General features: G+C 36.1%; 1 long non-coding RNA gene across 1 annotated transcript; it reads left to right on the top strand.

Moving 5' to 3' along the window:
- Positions 1-4,835: 4,835 nt before the first annotated feature.
- Positions 4,836-7,327, top strand: LOC143508792 (uncharacterized). Its single transcript, XR_013129472.1, has 4 exons — positions 4,836-5,009; positions 5,585-5,643; positions 5,805-5,897; positions 6,703-7,327. It is a non-coding gene; the product is annotated as an uncharacterized LOC143508792 (long non-coding RNA).
- Positions 7,328-13,421: the final 6,094 nt, after the last annotated feature.

Below are 13,421 nucleotides of genomic sequence, written 5' to 3'. Positions count from 1 at the left end.
CACTGCACTCCAGTTAACCAGTTTTGGAATGAAGTCACTACTCATCTATCTCAAGCACTAAATACCCAAATTCATCCAACACCTTCATTATGCCTGCTAGGAGACATATCAACCATTAGCCACAAAACAATAGAACAATCCTAATGTCGCTAGTCATTGCCAAAAAAGTCATCCTCATGAATTGGAAAACAAAAAACAACAAACATCAATCACTGGAAAAATCTTCTAATATATTATATCCCCCCAGACACACACTTAGAGCCTACAATAAATACAGATATAGACTTAATCTAGACACAACTAACTCAAATATTACATCACAACATAAGCAAATTCAACTGTAGCAAATAAATCACAAGTTCATGATTCTAGTACATTCCTATCTTTTGATAAGCAATAGGGTATATTATATATTATTGTATTATATTATGTTATATTATATTATACTATATTGCGTTACATTTTATATATCTGTATATATGTTTAACCTCCTCTTCCTTTTGTTTCTGTCCCCCTTTACTCATCTCCCTTTATCCCCCCCCCCCCATTTAAAATGTACTAAATTTATATATGTTCTTATGATTCAATAAACAATAAAGTATCAATAGTCCTCCGAAGAGAGGGGGTGGTGGTTGAAAAAAATAATAATGGTCAGTATCTATTCCACACATAGTCTGCAATGTCATGAACAACCTCTGAAATATTAGTGTCTGATTCATGCAAATGCAGTTTTGGGGTTCTACATTGCCACTAAAAAAGCACAGAAAGTTTGATGAAAATCTGTGTCGGTTGGGTTCCAAAGTGTCAGATTTCCCGTAAAATTACCCTAAAGGAGAGGAAAAACAGACAGACAGTGAAGGCAAGACCCAATAAAAAAATAAAGAAAAAGAAGGCAAGATACAAAAGATGGAGAGGAAAAATAGACAGACAATGAAGAAAAGCAACAGAGACAGACAGCAACAGAGATAGAGGAGGGAGAGCAACAACAGACCTAGGTGAGCAACAGAGAGAGACAATGAAGTCCCAGCACAGTTGTAGGAAGATTTGAATAAGACGGAACACTTCAGTTTTTAAGTTTTAATTTTAAGTTTTAATGACCATACCGATAGTGTACCTCATGAAGTAATTTATGTCAACAGTAGAGAGATAGGCAATAAAGGACAGCAACATCAGAGACAGACAATGGAGGGCAGCCACAGAGACAATGGAACAAAGCAACAGACAACTGAGGTGAGCAACAGAGACAGACAATGAAGTCACATCACAGATGTAGGAAGTTTGAGTAACACTTACATTTATATCAAATTTATGTTAACAGTGGGGAGCAACAGACGAACAAATAAGGACAGCAACAACAGACTCAACAAACTTATAATGAATAAAATATGTGTAAATTAAAAGGTTTGATGTGTGCTCATGTATTTAGGGGGCAGTGGAGTAGAGAGCCAAATGAAGTCCACTTTTGGGGGAAAAGATCCCCCCATCACAATGCTGGCTACAGGCCTGCGAGGTGATGAAGACAATGATGAAAATCATAAACTTTCTCAGGGCATCTTCTTCTTGTCAGCACCGCATGCTCAGGGGATTTCTCAAAGAGGTTGATGCAAACTGATGATCTTTTGCTACACAACAATGTTAGATGGCTCAGCAAAGGCAGGGTGCTAGGGCAATTTTGGTCAATTAGACGTGAAGTAACAGCTTTCTTGGAACAGCTGAAAAGTCAGAAAGCAGCCAACTTTTCTGTCTTTCTAAATGACGAAAAAACATGTCACAACTGAATGGGCTTAATTTGCAGCTGCAGGGAAAAAACAATTCCATTTGTGGTCTGATGACAGCTGTCCACTCATTTCAATGAAAACTTCAGGTGTTCAAAGAAGATCTGCAAGGAGACTACACACACTTCCCAAAAGTGAAAGAACAGGTGCAGGGCCATAGAGATGTCTCCTCTTTTGTTGACTTTGTTGACAAGTTGATTGAAAACTTCAGCAAACGCTTTGATGGCTTCAGCATTGGAGAGGAGCTCACCCTCTTCATACAGAATCCATTTCTCATCACTGATGTCAGAGCATTCACAAATGATGTCACACATCACTTCAAGTGGGCAAACACTGGACCTCTCCAGATACAAATGATTGACCTCCAGGCAGATGTGGCCCTGTAAGAGCAGTTTGCAAGAACCGAATCTACCACCTTCTGGCTCCAGATGGTTTCTGAGACAGCTTTCCCAGATCTGAAAAAAGTGGCCCTGTTTATCTTGACCATGTTTAGCTCCACATACAGCTGTGAGGCAGCGTTCTCTACAATGAACATAATAAAAACCAAATATCGTTCCAAGCTCACCAATGAGCATCTGCACATGTGCATGAGAATGGCCCTGACCTCCTTCAAGCCCAGATTAAAAATGTTGGCAGGGCAAGCCAAAGCTCAATTCTCACACTGAGCAGGGGAAATTGGGGGAAGACGGATGTAAGAGAAATCTGTAAGAGAAATAGTTCAGGTGTTTTGAGAGTTGTTTTGTTGAGGAGAAATATAGAGATTGTTCAATCAAAAGGAAACTGAAGCTGCAATTTTTTCTTAAGCACTTTGTTTTTGAATACATAATAAACCTCTTTGAAATTATTTTAACCTGTATTATTTTTTTAAACACAATTTATTGTCATATCGTCATACTGCAAATAGACAATGTTGCAGACCTCTGCTTGAGGAAATTTATTTGAACTGGACCTCCTCACAGTTTTCTTGAATACCCCTGGCATAGATGTCCATTATTAACTTTACATGTTTTAAGATTATATCATTTACATTTTTAAATTATGCATCCCAAGCCTTTTAAAGCCAACTTTTTGGAATGGCCAACATTAATTGACAATTCAGAAACATAACCACTTCAACCTTATTTCTATTTAAAGGACAAACATAGTATAATGGCACTATGTGTGTCCTTCAAACAGAAATAAGTTTCAATTGCTGATAGCATAGTACATCCCAAACATACCTGGCAATCATAAGACTCAAGTACACTACCGTTCAAAAGTTTGGGGTCACCTAGACAATTTTGTGTTTTCCCTGAAATCTCATACTTTTATTTATCAAATGAGTTGCAAAATGAATAGAAATATAGTCCAGACATTGACAAGGTAGAAATAATGTTTTTTTAATTATTTGAAAAAATTTTCTACTTTAAACTTTGCTTTCATCAAAGAATGCTCCCTTAGCAGCAATTACAGCATTGCAGACCTTTGGCATTCTAGCTGTTAATTTGCTGAGGTAATCTGGAGAAATTTCACCCCATGCTTCCAGAAGCCGCTCCCACAAGTTTGATTGGGTTAATGGGCACTTTTTTCGTACCATACATTCAAGCTGCTCCCACAACAGCTCAATGGGGTTGAGATCTGGTGACTGCGCTGGCCACTCCATTACCGATAAAACACCAGCTGCCTGCTTCTTCTCTAAATAGTTTGTGCATAATTTGGAGGTGTGCTTTGGGTCATTGTCCTGTTGCAGGATGAAATTGGCTCCAATCAAGCGCTGTCCACAGGGTATGGCGTGGTGTTGCAAAATGGAGTGATAGCCTTCCTTATTCAAAATCCCTTTTACCTTGTTCAAATCTCCCACTTTACCAGCACCAAAGCAACCCCAGACCATCACATTACCTCCACCATGTTTGACAGATGGTGTCAGGCACTCTTCCAGCATCTTTTCAGTTGTTCTGCGTCTCACAAATGTTCGTCTGTGTGATTCAAACACCTCAAACTTTGATTCATCTGTCCATAACACTTTTTTCCAATCTTCTTCTGTCCAATGTCTGTGTTTTTTTGCCCATATTAATCTTTTTCTTTTATTAGCCAATCTCAGATATGGCTTTTTCTTTGCCACTCTGCCCTGAAGGCGAAGCATCCCGGGGTCGCCTCTTCACTGTAGACGTTGACACTGGAGTTTTGCGGGTACTATTTAATGAAGCTGCCAGTTGAGGACCTGTGAGGCGTCGATTTCTCAAACTGGAGACTCGATTGTACTTGTCTTCTTGCTCAGTTGTGCAGCGGGGCCTTCCACTTCTCCTTCTACTCTGGTTAGAGCCTGTCTGTGCTCTCCTCTGAAGGGAGTAGTACACACCATTGTAGGAAATCTTCAGTTTCTTGGCAATGTCTCACATGGAATAGCCTTCATTTCTCAGAACAAGAATAGACTGTCGCGTTTCAATTGAAAGTTGTCTTTTTCTGGTCATTTTGTGAGTTTAATCAAACCAACAATTGTAATCCTCCAGATTCTCAACTAGCTCAAAGGGAGGTCAGTTTTATAGCTTCTCTAATCAGCAAAACTATTTTCAGCTGTGCTAACCTACTTGCACAAGGGTTTTCAAGGGTTTTCTAAATATCCAATAGCCTTCGTACACAGTTAGCAAACACAATGTACCATTAGAACACGGGAGTGATGGTTGTTGGAAATGGGTCTCCATACATCTATGTAGATATTGCATTAAAAACCAGACGTTTACAGCTAGAATAGTCATTTACCACATTAATAATGTATAGAGTGTGTTTTTGATGCATTTAATGTTAGCTAAATTGAAAAAAAAAACTGCTTTTCTTTCAAAAATAACATTTCTAAGTGACCCCAAACTTTTGAACGGTAGTGTATGTCTCGAAGTGCCACTGCTGTCTTGCCTGTCTGCAATGCCTTCTGCCTGAACAAGGTGATCACACTGTAATAAATGATTTTTGAGGGCTATAAATACTACCCATACAAATTGTTTTGAATTACCTTAAAATATTAGGTATCAAATTAATTTAAATATAATGGGTAAATCCTACCTATTTGTGGACAGTAACAACTCCAACATAACAAAATTGGATAAAATGTAACTAAATATTCTGGCTCATGTCAGTGAGTCACAATGTGCGCATGCGCAGGAATGTTGGTTTCTTGGCGGCAAACGGAAGTCCACAGACAGAAAGTTAACCATTCGTCATGTGGTCGCGTGCGCCTTAACTGACTCCTTTGTGTCGAAGGTAAGTGAAACCACACCACTGAATGCAGTTTCTTTCGTGCCAATAATGTAGTTATTGGCTTATTTTATGGTTTAAAATAGCCGCCGGTATGTTTTATGTTATACAAGTGTGCATGCATTCAAAACAGTAGTTTGAATCAGCGATTTTAAGACGGGCATTTATTTCTTTTTTTCCTGTGTTTGAATCCTCGGACTATAATCGTGGATAAGTTATAGGTAAAGCGCACTTTTATTGTAAAATAGTTATAAATATGTTTTGTAGCACATTGTATAGTTTACTTAAAACATTTTCAACATTTGGCGCCAGCTGTGTACTGGGGCTGCATCGTCGTGACTGACCGCCGTGAATGATGGCCGACATCTCGGTTTGACCATTTCCTTACCGGGTTTTCAGTTGTTTAATGATACAATATACTCTGTAATGACGTTAAGCAAAATAAAAATAAAAAGTCTTTTGATGTGGGAGTGACAATCACTCAAGCAAGTACCTGTGAAGTTGGTAATTTTACACAATGGAAGTGCCTCACAGGACTTCAGGTTAAGTTTGTTTGCTAAAGCTACTTTTTGTCTCCACAGGCAGGTAAAGTGCAACTCCTTGTTGGAATCCAAGTGAACCCTTCAACCTCTCATCAGAGGTAAAATGAGTACTGAAAGACTTAACTGTAACTCAAGTAAAATACTTTTGCATTGTTACATGTACTAAATGAAAACAGAATGGGATGTTTCATAATCATTTTTAATCTATATTTAATTGAAAACATGCCAAAGATAACATTTTTCACACATTTCTTTACAGTGCCAGAGTGCTGAGAAAACAAGAGATGCTGTCATCTGTGGTCTAATTGAGTACCTTGGAGAGAAGCAGGAAGATCTTTTTCATGACTGCCAGGTATGTTAAAATACTTGTAAATCACTGAACGGCTTAGCACCACAATACATTAAAGATATGCTGGTATTGAATCAACCTTCCAGAACTCTCAGGTCTTCTGGTTCTGGTCTGCTCTGCATCCCTAGAACCAGAACCAAACATGGAAAAGCAGCATCCAGCTTCTATTCACAGAAAATCTGGAACAAACTCCCAGAAAACTGTAAAACAACCACAACTCTGAGTTCCTTTAAATCAAGACTGAAAACCTATCACGTGCAATTTGTGCCACTGACCAGAGCGTGCAGTAACATTGATTTGAGAGCAGATATCTGTGTGAATGAGCAATATTTTGAAGCATGTGCGTTCAAACACACGCGCACAGCTCCCTCCCTGCTTCCTCAACTCTTCCTCTTCATGCTTGACTCCCTTCCTCCTCTTAACTGTTTTCCTGCTCATGTGGGTCCCAGGACAAGTCAGGTCCGTAGCACAAGTGTCACCCCATAAAAACCCACCTGTTTAGAGTTCCTTATGAAACATTATAAATAAAACATCAATCAACATTTGGATGTGTAACAATGACACTTGACATACTGTAATGGTTTAATTGTTAAATATATGTTCTGACTTGGATTTTTTTGTTTGTTTTTATGATGTAAAGCACTTTGATCTTCCTTGTTGATGATATGTGCTTTACAAATAAACTTGACTGATAAACAATAATTAGCTTGTGTTGAAAAAGAAAACTGATTTATGTTGAAAGTCTTGTTGTTGATATACTATATTTAAAGTGGCCCCTGCTTTTTGTTTTTTACAATCTAACATGAAGGGCGATGGAGAGGACCATACAGAGCAAACCATGAAGGTCCTTGTGATCCGTCATCCTATGGCTGAAGAGGATCCAGCAGAAGTATCTGTTCTGATCGAGGGAAACACAGTCCTCACTGGGTGTGGAAACAGAACAAAAGCATGTGTTCTGTTGATGGGTCTAATCTACACCCTCAACCTCGAATATCCAAAGATGCTCAAGAACACTTTTGATGTTTTCCAGAAAATTCTGTTGGAGCTTGATGGAGCAAAGATGTGTAGAAAGGTCAACACTCTCAAAGGAAAACTTGTGGAATGTATGTAAGTTCTTTAATCATTCCACAAACGGAACATTTTTTTCTAACAGCTATTTGAGCTTTATAGATGTACTAAGTACACGTTTGTTTTGTTATTTCTATTTCTGCTGGTTCTCAGAAATGTTAATAGCAATTTCATGTTCCAAATACGTCACTGTGGCACAAAGATAAAGGAGTTTTTGAACTGTTAAGTTGCAACATACAGAGGACTGAAACTGACATAATTAGAAATTAAATCAGAAATACAGGTCCTTCTCAAAAAATTAGCATATTGTGATAAAGTTCATTATTTTCTGTAATGTACTAATAAACATTAAACTTTCATATATTTTTGATACATTGCACAACAACTGAAGTAGTTCAAGCCTTGTATTGTTTTAATATCGATGATTTTGGCAAAAAGTAAAGAAAAATCAAAAATCCCTATCTCAAAAAATTAGCACATTTCATCGCTCCAATAAAAGAAAAGTGTTTTTAATACAAAAAAGTCAACCTTCAAATAATTATGTTCAGTTCTGCACTCAATACTTGGTGGGGAATCCTTTTCCAGAAATGACTGCTTCAATGCGGCGTGGCATGGAGGCAATCGGCCTGTGACCGTGCTGAGGTGTTATGGAGGCCCAGGATGCTTCGATAGCGGCCTTAAGCTCATCCAGAGTGTTGGGATAAGACACAAGACCCAACACTCTGGATGAGCTTAAGGCCGCTATCGAAGCATCCTGGGCCTCCATAACACCTCAGCCGTGCCACAGGCCGAGTGCCTCCATGCCACGCCGCATTGAAGCAGTCATTTCTGAAAAAGGATTCCCCACCAAGTATTGAGTGCAGAACTGAACATAATTATTTGAAGGTTGACTTTTTTACATTAAAAACACTTTTCTTTTATTGGTCAGATGAAATATGCTAATTTTTTGAGATTTTTGATTTTTCTTTACTTTTTGCCAAAATCATCGATATTAAAACAATACAAGGCTTGAACTACTTCAGTTGTTGTGCAATGAATCTAAAATATATGAAAGTTTAATGTTTATCAGTACATTACAGAAAATGATGAACTTTATCACAATATGCTAATCTTTTGAGAAGGACCTGTATATAAATGGACCAATACATACATAAATCCACTTAAAATGTTCCTAATAAATTAATAAGGAGAAATTTAACTTATGTTTTATAGTTTAATTGACACTCTTATTTATTTATTATTTTATGCTTTTTAGGTGTTTGTATTTTATTTATGTATTTATAATTTATTTTGTGCTCTTTAGTTGTGTGTATTTTATTTATGCATTTATTTATTTGTCTATTTATTGGTCCATTTATATATTTTGGCTTTTATTTCTACTTTTGTCAGTTTTGGTCCTCCACAGAAACCCACTACAAAATCCAATGCTTTTAAAAACTAATGTCACACTGACTCAATGGTTTTAGGGGGAAATAATTATTGTTATTGAGATGTTTTGCCAATAATAAAAACATTTGTATTACAGTAAAAAAACAAAACATTTTGTCTTCTTTTTTATTTTTCAAAGCATTAAGTTTTGAGTGAGTAATTGCATTTTTGTGTTGCATAATTGTGCAGCCTTGTTGCATATGCAGTCTAAAAATTTTTGATCAAGATTCAAAACAAATGTACATATATTGTGCTAAAAAAAGTGTAGCACAGTTGGAAATGGAGTACATGTCTATTTGGTAGTTTTTTTTTAGCATGTTCATTAAACAGTTTTACTGTTTGAAATGCATTTTTGTGTAACTTTCTCCTAGTAAATATTTATCTTATAAGTACATCCACGATGACATAAGCAGTAGTATTACACAAATTTTTAAGGTGATTAGTATTCAACTTTCTTTAAAAAATTTAGTTAGACTTTACCTAATTTTTTCTGGCGTTTCAGAGCTGTTGACATTACATACTGTTTACTAAAAGTATTTAGTTAAATTTACCCAAATAAACACTAAAAGTATTTAGTTAAATTTACCCAAATAAACGAAGTGCATCCACACACAAAAAAAGTGTTACTATTACTCAAAATTTTAGGGTAATTGGTGTTGAAATGAATCCAATAAAGTTAGGTAGACTTTACTTAATGTATTTAAGTGGTTTAAAGCTGTTGACATTAGATACTCTTTACTAATAGTTTTTGGTTAAATTTACCCAAGTAAAATGGTTGCAAATTGTTACCCCAATTTTTTTGGGTAAATTCTATAGGTTGTTTTTAACAGTGCAGTTGTAGTATGTATCAGTCCAACTCAGAGTAGAACTGAGTTGCTTTCTGGGTTGTTTTTGCTCCTACTGCCCACATTGACAGACACCTCTAAATGCCAAAGTGAATAAACAAGGACAAACACAGGATGTGCATCGGTTTCTTGCTGTTTTTTTTAAGATATAACCTAACTACACTGAAAAAAATGTGGAGTAGGGTTTACTTAAAAAAAACAAAGTTTTTCAACATAAAAACAGCAAGTAAAATGAACAAAGCATATATGGCAACACAGTGGCTTGGTGGTTAGCACGTTTGCCTCTCAGCACTGGGGTCTTGGGTTCAAGTCCCTATCTGAGTGGAGTTTCCATGTTCTCCCTGTGTTTGCGTGGGTTTCCTCCAGGGTCTCCGGTTTCCTCCCACAGTCCAAAAACATGGAGGTTAGGTAAATTGGCAGTCCCTGACAAATTCTCCCTGAGTGTGTGTCTGTGTCTCTTTGTTCAATAAAAAGTAGTGTCAGTGTGTGTGCTTGTATGCCCAGTGGTGGATGGTGCTCTGCCACTAGAGTCTGTCCTCTCTCCCCTTCCTGCACCCTATTCAGTCCCCCAGGGGGCTGTGGCTTCTGGTAGAGAGTACGCTGTGCGCAATTGGCTGCCGCTTCTCACCAGTGTGTGTGATTGGTTGTCTGTGACTTGTACCTGTGGTAAATTGTAAAGCGCCTTGGGTATTCAGAAAGGCACTATATAAATCGAACATTCATACATTCAAGTATTTAATCATAAATCAGTATATTTAATTACAAATGTTTCAGTAAATGTTACTTTGCAACACATTTATACAATTTGATTTTACTCAGAGTACCTTAGTATATTTTGCTACAACAATGTATCACCATATTCTCCCATGGCTTTTATTATTTATGTAAAAAAAAAATTGGCTTTGTTGAACTCACAGTCTAGTAGTAATTTTGAAGTTCTTTAGTAATGCTTTTTTTAAAAAATATTTTGTTTATTACATTATTAATTTCTAATACAAAACATTCATAAAAATGTTACATTCAGTGAAATAAAAACATTGCACAACATATTTTATTGCAGCAACACCAGCTCACACAAGCAGTGCATCAATATCGCACGAGAGTAGAATTCTCTCTAACGAATGCCTATATAAAGTGCAACCTCACTCACCTCTGTATTCTAGCTACTAGACATGGTAATGATGCCTAAGATGAACTCAAGGGGCATTCTGGGTGGATGAATGCCCCACCCCCTACCAAACAACAATAACATCAGGGCTAGCCTGCGACGCTACAATATGCAAAGCTTTAAATATTCTTAAAATACTCACATATTGATGTACAGAAAAAGACTTCAGCAGGTAAACGTCATAACTAAGACGTTAACACGGCAAAGCCTTTCCAAAAACACACTTGAATCTAAAGAACATTCAAATGATTATATCTACACTGTTAATACTTTAATGGTGACCATCCGTATTTCTGAACGTAAATTGCTAATCCTAGTTAGCATAAGTTATTTTGCTAATACGTCTGCCTAGCAGGTCAATAACCCAAACTGCAAATAAACGAACATTGCATCAATTAAGCTAACCGGTTGGTTTGATAACATGGCAGGCTCATCTCACATTTAAACATAACTTTTATTTAAAAAGTGAAACGTACCTTAAAACGGTATACATTAAATCGCCACTGCACTCCGTGTGAAAAATGTTTGACGGAACAAAAGCTCACGTCACTGCGCTATGGCAAACAGTTTTAGCTTTTTTCCCCCAATTTTTCTTGATATCAAGAATTTAATTCTTACATGTTAACATTTCATTTTTGATATCAGGAAAGGAATTCTTGCATGTAAAAATGTAATTCTTACTAGTAAAAATTGAATTCTTACATGTAAGAATTATATTCATGATATCAAAAATAAAATGTTTACATGTGAATCATTTTGAATGGGGGAAACATTTTTACATGCAAGAATATAATTTTTACTAGTATAAATTTAATTCTTACATGTAAAAATTATATTCTTAAATGTTGCTATTCTTATGTGTAAGAATTAAATTCACATGTATTTAAATTTTTGATATCAAGAATTATATTTTTACTACTAAAAATGTAATTTATACATGTAAAAATAAAATTTTTGCTACTAAAAATGTAATACTTAGTAGTATGGCAAGCCATTTAAGCTTTTATTTCTTTTTTCTTGATATGAGGAATTAAATTAATACATGTGAAAATACAATGTCCACTAGTGCAAATTTAATTCTTGATATAAATTAAATTTATTCAAGAATTCATTTTTCACTAGTAAAATGTTATGTCTACTAGTAAATATTTGATTTCTACTAGTAAGAATTTAATTATTACATGTACAAATAATATTTTTTATATGGGCTTAAACTCTGGTAAATTCAGGCCAATTTAGGTTTATCACAGATTATAAGGAGAGTCAGACTAATTCATAGGGTAACGTCCAGCAAGGCAGTAATGGAGGCTTGCGTGGTGGTTGCCAGACAACTTGCTGCAAGTAGAAAAATCACAAGCTCTTGTCTTAAGCGTCAAAAATAACCCACCACCACATTTAACTGAAGAGACTGCATTTAACCCCTTATTGATCTTTTTTCAACATTTCATTACTTTTCCTAGTGTCTCCAAGGTTGGACACAGTGAAGAAAACCTTTGTTAATATTTCCATGAAAGCTGTACAGCAGGGGTGCCCACAAGTTTTCAGCTTGCGAACTACTTATAAGATGACTAAGTCGGAAAGATCTACCTATTTATTTTTTAGCGGCGTGTATCAATAGTTTACCAGGGGGGGATGTGTGTCGATCGTTGACGTTGATCGTTGCAATGTTATGGAGAGCCGTTTTAGCTTTTATTACTTTTTTAATTTATACATGTAAAAATAAAATTTTTGCTACTAAATATTAAATTATTAGTAGTATGGCAAGCCATTTAAGCTTTTATTACTTTTTTCTTGATATCGGGAATTAAATTAATACATGTGAAAATATAATTTCCACTAGTACAAATTTAAATCTTGATATCATAAATTATGTTCATTCAAGTATGAATTCATTTATCAGAATCAGAATCGGGCTTTATTGGCCAAGTATGCTCACGCATACAAGGAATTTTTGTTTGGTAACAGTAGCTCCCAGTGCACAAAAACTAACAATAACATTACCGAAGTAAAAACATTTATTCAAACATGAAACACACACACAAAACATATTTTTTTTTACATATACATACATTGTACACAGTGTATAGAGTTGTATATATATAGTAAAGTGCTGAGTACAGCAGTAAACAGGCACTGATGTGCAGACTGAATTAGGATAAGTTAAGCTGAATTAAAATAAGGCATATACATGTGGGAACAGAGAGTAAATATGCACTTTACTGTAATTCGTACTATTTTATTATTTAGAACATTCCTTTATTTGTTATAATTAATACTTAAAATTCCAAATGTATAAAAATATATTTTGTCATGTAAAAAAATCACAAAATATAAATTTTTTTCGCCAATCGAATTCCACAGACAACCGGCAAAAAAAGCAAAGACCCGCAAATTATTTTTCCCCATTAATATCTTATAAGAAGAAAGAATCAACTTGAATTCACATCCTTAGCAACAGTTCTCTGGGTGGCAGCGCGCATGTGAATCACAGTGACAGTACGTTCAGTGCACAAATCAGAGAGTGAACGAGAGCCCTCTCACTGAGCAAGCGCAGTTCCCTCGCAATAAGAGTCTCCGCCTCCAGATTTGCAGATGATTCGGTGATTCAGACCACACAGCAGTTCCCCTGCTGGCCAGCACGGTCGCTGCTGAGCTCAACTACTGAACTGAGAAAGGAACGAATCAGCTGAGGAAGTGATTCAATTCAGTACATTCATTCAAATGATTCGTTCATTTGAGCGACAACACTATTGTCTTTACTTTTTTTAATACAGCTTGCACAGTGCTCATTTTTCAGTTTTAAAATGTGAGGCGTTAACGAATGTGAATATTGTAAATAGCAATGATGAATGTTTTAGGAGAAAGCAATAGATGGTCAACAGTAGGGGGTAGTTTAACATGATGGTAGGTATGCTACAGGAAAAGCAATAATTTTTGTTTGTAGTGAGTAGCATAGTCAGCTATAGCCTACGCAGAGGAATTAGCGATTACATTGAAGTGTTTTACTGCAATAGGCGA

This window comes from Brachyhypopomus gauderio, chromosome 2 (genome assembly GCF_052324685.1).
Source record: "Brachyhypopomus gauderio isolate BG-103 chromosome 2, BGAUD_0.2, whole genome shotgun sequence".
Classification (NCBI taxonomy): Eukaryota; Metazoa; Chordata; class Actinopteri; order Gymnotiformes; family Hypopomidae; genus Brachyhypopomus; species Brachyhypopomus gauderio.
This window is presented reverse-complemented; position numbering and strand designations above follow the sequence as displayed.